The 8,807-nt window shown below is 33.0% G+C and overlaps 1 protein-coding gene across 1 annotated transcript in view; it reads right to left on the minus strand.

Moving 5' to 3' along the window:
• Positions 1-8,082, minus strand: part of LOC107662152 (prolactin receptor-like) — a 23,562-nt gene extending 15,480 nt beyond the window's left edge. Inside the window, exon 1 of the mRNA XM_016452077.1 lies at positions 7,905-8,082. The gene's annotated coding sequence lies outside the window, so the exon portion shown is untranslated. The remainder of the gene's footprint in view (positions 1-7,904) is intronic.
• Between the last annotated feature and the right edge of the window lie 725 nt (positions 8,083-8,807).

Raw genomic sequence — 8,807 nt, forward strand, 5'->3', positions numbered from 1 at the left:
GTGGGTTTTTGTTAAATGTGAGCCAAAATCATCACAATTAAAAGAACCAAAGACTTAAACTACTTCAGTCTGTGTGCATTGAATTTATTTAATACACGAGTTTCACAATTTGAGTTGAATTACTGAAATAAATGAACTTTTCCACGACATTCTAATTTATTGAGATGCACCTGTAATAATGTAATTTTTTAAATCATATTTTTATATTGTTACTAATTATAGCTCAAGTAACGGAAGCTTTTTAAAAAATATATTTTTAGTTTCAGTTTTAGTTAACTATAACAACCCTGGTAAACCCTCTCTAAGAAAAATACACCTGGGGGAAAGAATATACATTTATTTAGATTTTATATAAAAACTAACTGTCATCTAATTGGTGTTGTGTATTAACCTTAATTAGCAATCAATCGGTAAAGCTATAAAGGTGTGCGGATTGCTGACCCTGTAATCTTCAAAGCAGAATCCTGGACCAAGTTTAATCCAGTAATGAGACAGCACTACACAAACAGGCATATCTGACTGCAATGTGTATATCATTGTTGTTCTTCAAGTTATTTCTGCCAAGAAATGAAGTGACGATAATGTCCTCAGGCAAGACCTTTCCAAAGGTAACAACCCAGAAGTAATCTTGCATTGATTTATTGACTAGAATGAATGCACTTAATGCATGTTCATTGGCAACCAAATGCTGCACTCTGAACTGTTGTGGAAAAGCCACTGACAATCAGTGAACCCAATTGGCTTGTAACTTCGTCATGTAAAATGAAAATTCAGACACGGTGGTGCCTGTGGTGAGGGTAAACACAACATTAATATAATCTCCTTCTAGCAGTACAGCAGCCATTCTTTTATTGTGTGTGCTCCTGATGGCATTATCCACTCTCTGGCACTTTGATTTTAAGAATGTTCCTTTTGATCTGATAATTGGCATTAGAAGATTTCCCTCCTACTGTTTACAGCTATCTTACATAACATCAAAGGGGGGGTAAGCTGCTAAGCCGGGTGAACGGTAGCAAGCAGGGGCTTGTCGACAAGTCGACACGTATCTAAAGATTATCTAGCAATTCGCTCTCTCTCTCGCCCACCCTCCACTCTTCTTTGCCATTTCTGTCCCCTATAATTCCATAGACAGACCTCTGAGAGGTCTTGCTGGCATTAGGAATGAATGTTGTCAGGTTAAAGCTATTAAAAGATCTAGGAGGATTACCTGACCTAATTTTGCTCCATCATTTTACTTATACAGGAGGTTTTACATTTGCACTGTGAATTGCGAGAAACTAACTTATTGTATTAAACTACGCTAATGGGTGTTAACATTATGTGACCCTGGACCACAAAACCAGTCATGAAATTGAGATTTATACATCATGTATACAAGCTGAATAAATATGCTTTCCATTGATATGTGGTTTGTTAGGATAGGGCAATATTTGGCTGAGATAAAACTATTTGAAAATCAAAATATTGAGAAAATCGCCTTTAAAGTTGTCTAAATAAAGTTCTTAGCAATAAATATTACAAATAAAAAATTAAGTTTTGATATATTTACGGTAGGAAATTTACAAAATATATCCATGGAACATGATCTTTACTTAATATCCTGATGATTTTTGGCATAAAAGAATAATTTAGACCAGACTAGAGATTTTTTAAGATAAGTTTCTTATGCTCATCAATGCTGCTTTTTTAGGAAAAATACCGTAAAAGCAGTAATATTTTGAAATAATATTACAGTTTAAAAGAACTGTTTTCTATTTTAATTTTTTAAAATAATTTATTCCTGAAGCAGCCATTACTCCAGTCTTCAGTGTCACATGCTCAGTTATTAATAATGGTTCTTATTATTACCAGTGTTAAAAACTGTTTTTGCTGCTTAATATGTTTGTGGAAACCATGATGTGATACATTTTTAATGAATAAAAGTTGAAAAGAACAGAATTTTTCTTTCGTAACATTATAAGTGTCTTTACTGTCACTTTTGATCGATTTTGATTGAGTCCTTGCTGGAAAGGCCTATATATATTTTTTAAATCTTACCTTGAATGGTAATGTATTACAGCTTCCACAAAATATTAAGCAGCAAAACTGTTTTCAACATTTATAATAGTAAGAAATGTTTCTTAAGCATCAAATCAGCATATCGGAATAATTTCTGAAGGATCATGTGACACTGAAGAAAAGCTGAAAATTCAGCTTTGCATCACAGGTATAAATTAGATTTTAAAATATATTCAAATCAAAAATGGTAATTTTAAATAGCAAAACTATTTCATAATATTGCTGTTTTTACCATATTTGTAGTCATTTAAATGCAGCCTTGGTGAGCATAAGAGACAATAAAAATGTTTTGTAGATTACTAAACATTAAAAAAAACTATGCACATAAATATGGAATAAGCAAATATAGAATATTGGCTTCCAACATGGCTCGGAACTATCCATTTTTTCTAACTACAAATATCGAGTCGTGTTGGGTGCATGTCTGTCATAGTTTGAGTATCGTCACAGAGCAGTGAGGTTATATGGGTTGTTTCAGCACATATCAACAAGAGATAGCAAGTGCAATTTTCCAATTAGTATGGCTATATTTACCATTTAACCTATCACTCAACACAGCTGTTCAGTCCAAAGATGGCATGGTGCTAGTAGTCATCGCAACAAAATAAAATAAAATGCATTTTTCACTTCTGGACCTCTTGACAGAAAAAATGGCAAGGTTGTGAATCATCATTTGCCAGCAGGAGTGCATTAGAGCCCTTATTATGAGAAGAGAACATAATTGTGTGTTTGTTTCAGGAAATCCACAGTTATATGCAATTAAACCTATAATGTTTCCATTTGTATGGTTATGAAAAGTATTTGAGACAAGAATATTGTACTGTAGACAGAAATTAGAAAGTAAGTGTGAAAGAAATTAAAAACGATTAGAATTCTCTGTTTAGATCTTGCAATTTTGTTTTGTTCTGTATTGTTTCTGCCAAGGGAATAATATATATATATATATATATATATATATATATAAATGCAACTTTTTATCTCATAACTCTGACTTTTTTCTTGAAATTGTGAGTTTATATCTCACAATTCAGATTTTCTTAGAATTGCGAGATGGAAGACTTGCGATTACTTTCTCTATTTATTCCATGACTGAAACAATCTTCCATAGGTTTGGTTCTAAATTGTAAAAATGAGTTTTCAAAAGTTGTAAATAAAGATCATTGGAGCACATACTATTTCAGTCTTTTTACTTCAAAATTTCATATACAATTAATTATGTTACTTGCCAATTCTTTGTAATTAATTGTGAAATGTACTAGCAATTTCTCAGTGAAAACTGTATCTACACCCTTTTTTTTCCAGTGTACATAGGGCATGTTGTCACATGCCAAACGTCTGTCCAAGAAAGACAATTAAATATTTCCTAGAAAAGGGGCCATCTGTTTAGATATTATCCAGAATTTAGTGGAAAACCATAGCAGGAAGCAACTGTCAAAAATGCTGTCAAATAGAAACTTTCACGGCCGACTAACACTTTTTTTTTTCCTGACAGTTCAGACATTTGTGAGTCTTCAGCGTGTTGTTGTTTCAAATACTGTTTTCCAGGCCCCGCAGCGAAACTCTGCAGCAGTTGCACAATACATATCTATCCAGCACAAGCCAGATCCAACTCACCTCCTCCTCCTCAGATGTGTAGAGTTGCACTAGTGGGTGACATAGAGCTGAAAGGTGATCGGCCGTAAGCCAAATCCAGACTAACGTTAGGGATTAGGATCATTACATCGTTGACGGGTGGACCTGTGTCTTTGGGGACATATCTAGTCGTCTAGGTGGCCGGTGATAACTGCGTAAGACTAATTAACACTTAAGTAGTTAATTAATAATTAAGTAGTCTGTCGTCATTCAGTTATAATCAGATCACACTGAAGATGTAAACTCATGATGAATTACTAATGACTCACTTGATTTACTCATTGGTTTACAAGATTGCAGCAATAAAATAACAGGCTTGTCTTTATTGAATTGCCTTTTTCTTAAAGGGATAGTTATGGAAGCTTGTTTCCAACCACAGAATAAAAAATAAAAAAGGTAATTGCGACTTTTTTTCCTCACAATTTACTTTTTTCACATCACTTTTTCCTCAGAACTGTGAGATATAAACTCAGAATTCAGAATTTTCTCAGAATTCAGACGTTTTTCTCAGAATTCTGAGTTTACATCTCGCAATTCGGAGGAAAAAGTTAAATAAAAAAAGGTAATTCATAATTGCAATCTCATTATTCTGACTTTTTTCTCGCAATTGAGTTTATATCTTTTATTTTATTTCATCTCATTTTTCCTTCACAATTCTGAGTTTGTTTCACAATTCTTAAAAAAAAAAAAAAACTTAGTTCACTAAAAAAATTGAAAGAAATATATGAATGAATGAGCAAAAAATTTGTAAATAAATATAAATTAATAAATAAACAAATGGATAAATAAATGAATAAATGAGTAAATAAATAATGAATAAAAGAATGAATGAATTAATGAACAAATGGATAAACAAACAAAGAAACAAACAAATAAATTCTGTCATCATTTACTAACTCTCATGCCGTTCCAAACATTTCTTTCTTCTGCAGATCACAGAATATGACATTTTGAAGAATGGTTGTGTCCATACAATGAAAGTCAATGGTGTCCAAAATAACAAATAATGCAAATCAGGCTGTCATTTCTGAAAATACCTTCTTTTGTGTTTCAGAAATAAAAAGTCGTACCGATTTGGAACAGTTAGTAAATGATGACAGAATTGTAATTTTTGGGTATATATATATATATATATATATCAGTCTGGCGAGTAAACAAAAAAATTTACTAGCCAATGGCGATTCAATTGCCAAGGTGTTCGTAGAGGGCTGTTCACCCAAAAATTCTGTCATTAATTACTCGCCCTCATGTCATTCCAAGCCCGTATGACCTCCGTTCATCTTCGGAACACAAATTAAGATATTTTAGATGAATTCTGAGAGCTCTCTGACCCTCCCATAAACAGCAATGTAATTACCATGATCAAGGTCCAGAAACGTAGCAAGGACATCTGTAAAATACATTAAGATAAAATATCTTAATTTGTGTTCTGAAGATGAACGCTGGTCTCATGGGTTTGGAACGACATGAGGGTGAGTAATTAATGACAGAATTTTCATTTTTGGGTGAACATTCCCTTTAATGTAAGTGGGCAGCATTATGAATCAGTCTGTTAGGAATGCATCTGAATTTGATATAAAATCATGCTTTATATTTACAAGCTGTCTAAGAAATACAAAAAGCAAAGAGAAGAAGTAGCATGTGTACTGAGCAGAACCCAAAATACTCCTCACTCTTTGTATAGATAAAAATGGGCATTGTTGTTGGAATAAACAGAACGACTTAAATTAACGGTGAAACCAGTCGGACAAGCTCTCTGACATCTTCCCTTGTAATCTAGACACATATCAGCACTTGTGCTTGTGAACTCACGTTTCTGCAAGACCCAGACGGATTCATCCATGGTTGCTTCACCCAGATTTCCACAGTACATTTCAGTACTGCATTACTCTGCTCATGTTAAATTATATTTTTAATTAACATTGAATTACTTCTATTGACATCAGCTCAGCAAATTGCAGTGAATTACCTGAATGCCAGACTGATGTTCCATTATGTCCATTAATTAATCATCTAATTCAAAAGCTCTGTGGTTATGTTCAGTAATTATTTCTTAGCAAAGAACATCAATAGCACAAACTACAGTAATTGAGAAAAAATGAACACCTGTCTGAATTTGTCACTCAGTGGCTCACACTTAAAAAAAAAAAAACTTGCAATAAATTTATAATAAAAACTTTGGAGCTGTTGTTGCCAGAAACAAAGTGAAAAACTACCGTGACAATGTGTCTGGATGTCTGGATATTTTACAACTTAAAACTATATTTAATTAATCTCATCTGTCGAGCTCTAAAGAGAACAAAAAACTCTATAACAGTCCATAAATTACCATAAAAGTAGTCCATATGCACTATATATTAAGTCTACTGGTATCTATACAATGTATTTTTAGGAAGAACAGAATGAAATGTAATTATTGAATGAAAATCTTCTTAACCACCGAAGCTCTCTAAAATTCTCTCTAAAATTAAGTATAGGACTCGAGAACTGCAAGAAAAGGAACAATTTTCAATGAATAACAACTTAAATTTCAGTCTTTTTCATGAACTTTTTTACTGTAATATGAGAACCAACTGAGTAAACACAGCTTTCCAAAAGTGCAAACAGTCTGCGATGACTCAACAACAACATCACTCTGACATAGGATCTGTACCTCAAAGAGACCTGATGATGCCAAGCAATAAAAGCATAAAATTATGCAGAAGTGAGTGAGTTCATCAAGTGAACAGTAAATAGGTCAGTGCTGAATAGAAAACTGACATCCCCGCAAACTCCTCTTCAAAACATTAAGAGCAATATACTGTATATAAAAAGCTACAAAACTGGTTTATATATATATATATATATATATATTAATAACATCAATAACTGCAACCGTTCAGTCAGAACTGTTGGCCACATTCTACTCTCCACACGGATTCCAGCTCATACACTTTGTCTGACCTCTGTTGATCATATCAAGATAAACAATTAAGGTTATTTTTTATTGTAGCCTATCACCAAACGTGAAACCAGTTTCAGTTTAGCATTACAGTTATGAACTCAGTATAAACTAAAAGCAAACAATACAACCAAAAAGATATTTCATTCATTTTCTGTCGTAACCAATTAACCAGCTTTAGAAGAACTGTCCAAATTCCAGACTATAGATATTCTAATCAATATTCAAATGAGATCCCGCCTCATTTTGAACTGCATTTCCATTCCAGCTGACAAAAGAATCAAATACGACAACACAAACCAGCACTTAACTCTGAAACATAACAAGTCACCCATTATTAAGCTGTTGACTTGCACTGACAAACTAGAACACTGAAGACTTCACAGCCATTCTGTCCTCTTATTCCCAGGATTAGACCGATGCAAAGCTCATTACATAACGAATGCCTATATCAGCACTTTCCACCTGCTAATATAATTAGACTGTAAAGCTCTGCTCTGATTCTGGGCCAGTGTGAGGCTACTTGGTGATCACGTCAAAATCAAAAAGATTTAAGTCACACTTTACATCACAGTGCCTGTTAAGTGTATATGAATTATAACATGCAGCCTACTTAATATGTAATTGTGTGCAGCTGCAGTTCATTCATATTCACTCATATTGATTCAAAGATTCCATATTTTTAATACAACAATAAATATACTGTATATACTAATGTAAAGTGTGACCAACATTTTACACACTGATTTAACAATTTAACTTTTTTTTTGGACAAAAACATTCTATTGAAACTTATAAAACATTACAAAAATATATCTTTTATATAAATATTTTACTATATATAGACTCAACTTTTAAAACTGTACAAAAAGTGTGCAAAAACTACAATATCTATCTATCTATCTATCTATCTATCTATCTATCTATCTATCCATTTTACTTGAATAAATGCAGTTAATTTAGATGTTGCCATATGAAGCACACTGCATGTTCTTAATAACTAACTATAACAACCATAGTAAATATAAAATACTTAAATTAAGTAGATTTAAATGTGATATTAATGACACGATGAATATGTAGTTCAGTAATATTTGTGATATCAGTTAAATCATTCAATAGAACATTTTGATCATGTACTGTCCTACACCTTATAAACCTTGTACTTATGCAGGCATGCTATAATTTTGTTCTTATTCGAATTCAATCAAGTGCATTCAATACACTGTCTTCGAGATCTCACAGGGCAGAAAAGTATCAGTTCTGCGCTTACCTGCTGTTCATAGGGAGATGATGAGCTCCTATAATCCCGCTTTAATGATCGTGCTAGCAGGATGGCTACATTGAGCTGGCTGATTTCTGCCTTTCTTGCTTATGTAACCGAACACTCGCAAAGCTTAGTTGGTGTCTTGAGCAGATGTGCGCTCCTACAACTCTCAGGTAAGTCAAATGCCTTCGGGTGATGGGTCTCTCCTGTCTAACCGGTCTGTCTGACAGTGGGCGTGGCCTTCACTTTTCAGCTCCTCCCACATCAACTCCTCCCACTCTGCGCTCAATTTAATCTCATCCGCGGTACTGAGCGTTCAGTCAGTGCTGCTGCTGTGATTCTGCTGTAGTTTTTATAATACATGTATTTTATAATACATATTATTAAAAGTATTAAATTATTAAAATAGAATTTCTAAAAGTGAAAAAGCACAAGAGAATTCAAGCTGGCCTTATTAAGTATAAATAACTGGACAAATCACGTGAATTACTGGTTAAATCATATAAAAAAACTTTGTCCAAAACACATTTTAGTTCCTCTCATGAAGCCCACATGCCCAATATTTTAGATGTTATGCTTGAGAACTTGCGGTCATTACAACATTCTCATTTTACAGGTTTCATTTCTGTCACCATTGGTCTACAGCCTTAGATTTCAATTTATGAAAGTCACATTTATTATTTATTACATTTTAAATGTATTTACTTAAATTTTACTTAAAGTTTTTATTTTTATTACATTTTTAACAGCTATAATACATCTCCCTCATCTTGTTTTAAATTTATGAAGTACTGAATCTGTGCACAAATCAAAGTCTGTTATTTGCTTTATAACACCAAATGTGTGCTCAAAATGATCAAAATGTTATAAAAGGGACATCACATTTGCATTGTTGTGCAAGCTTTTCAG

Source organism: Sinocyclocheilus anshuiensis, unplaced genomic scaffold (assembly GCF_001515605.1).
Source record: "Sinocyclocheilus anshuiensis isolate Anshui unplaced genomic scaffold, SAMN03320099.WGS_v1.1 scaffold457, whole genome shotgun sequence".
Classification (NCBI taxonomy): Eukaryota; Metazoa; Chordata; class Actinopteri; order Cypriniformes; family Cyprinidae; genus Sinocyclocheilus; species Sinocyclocheilus anshuiensis.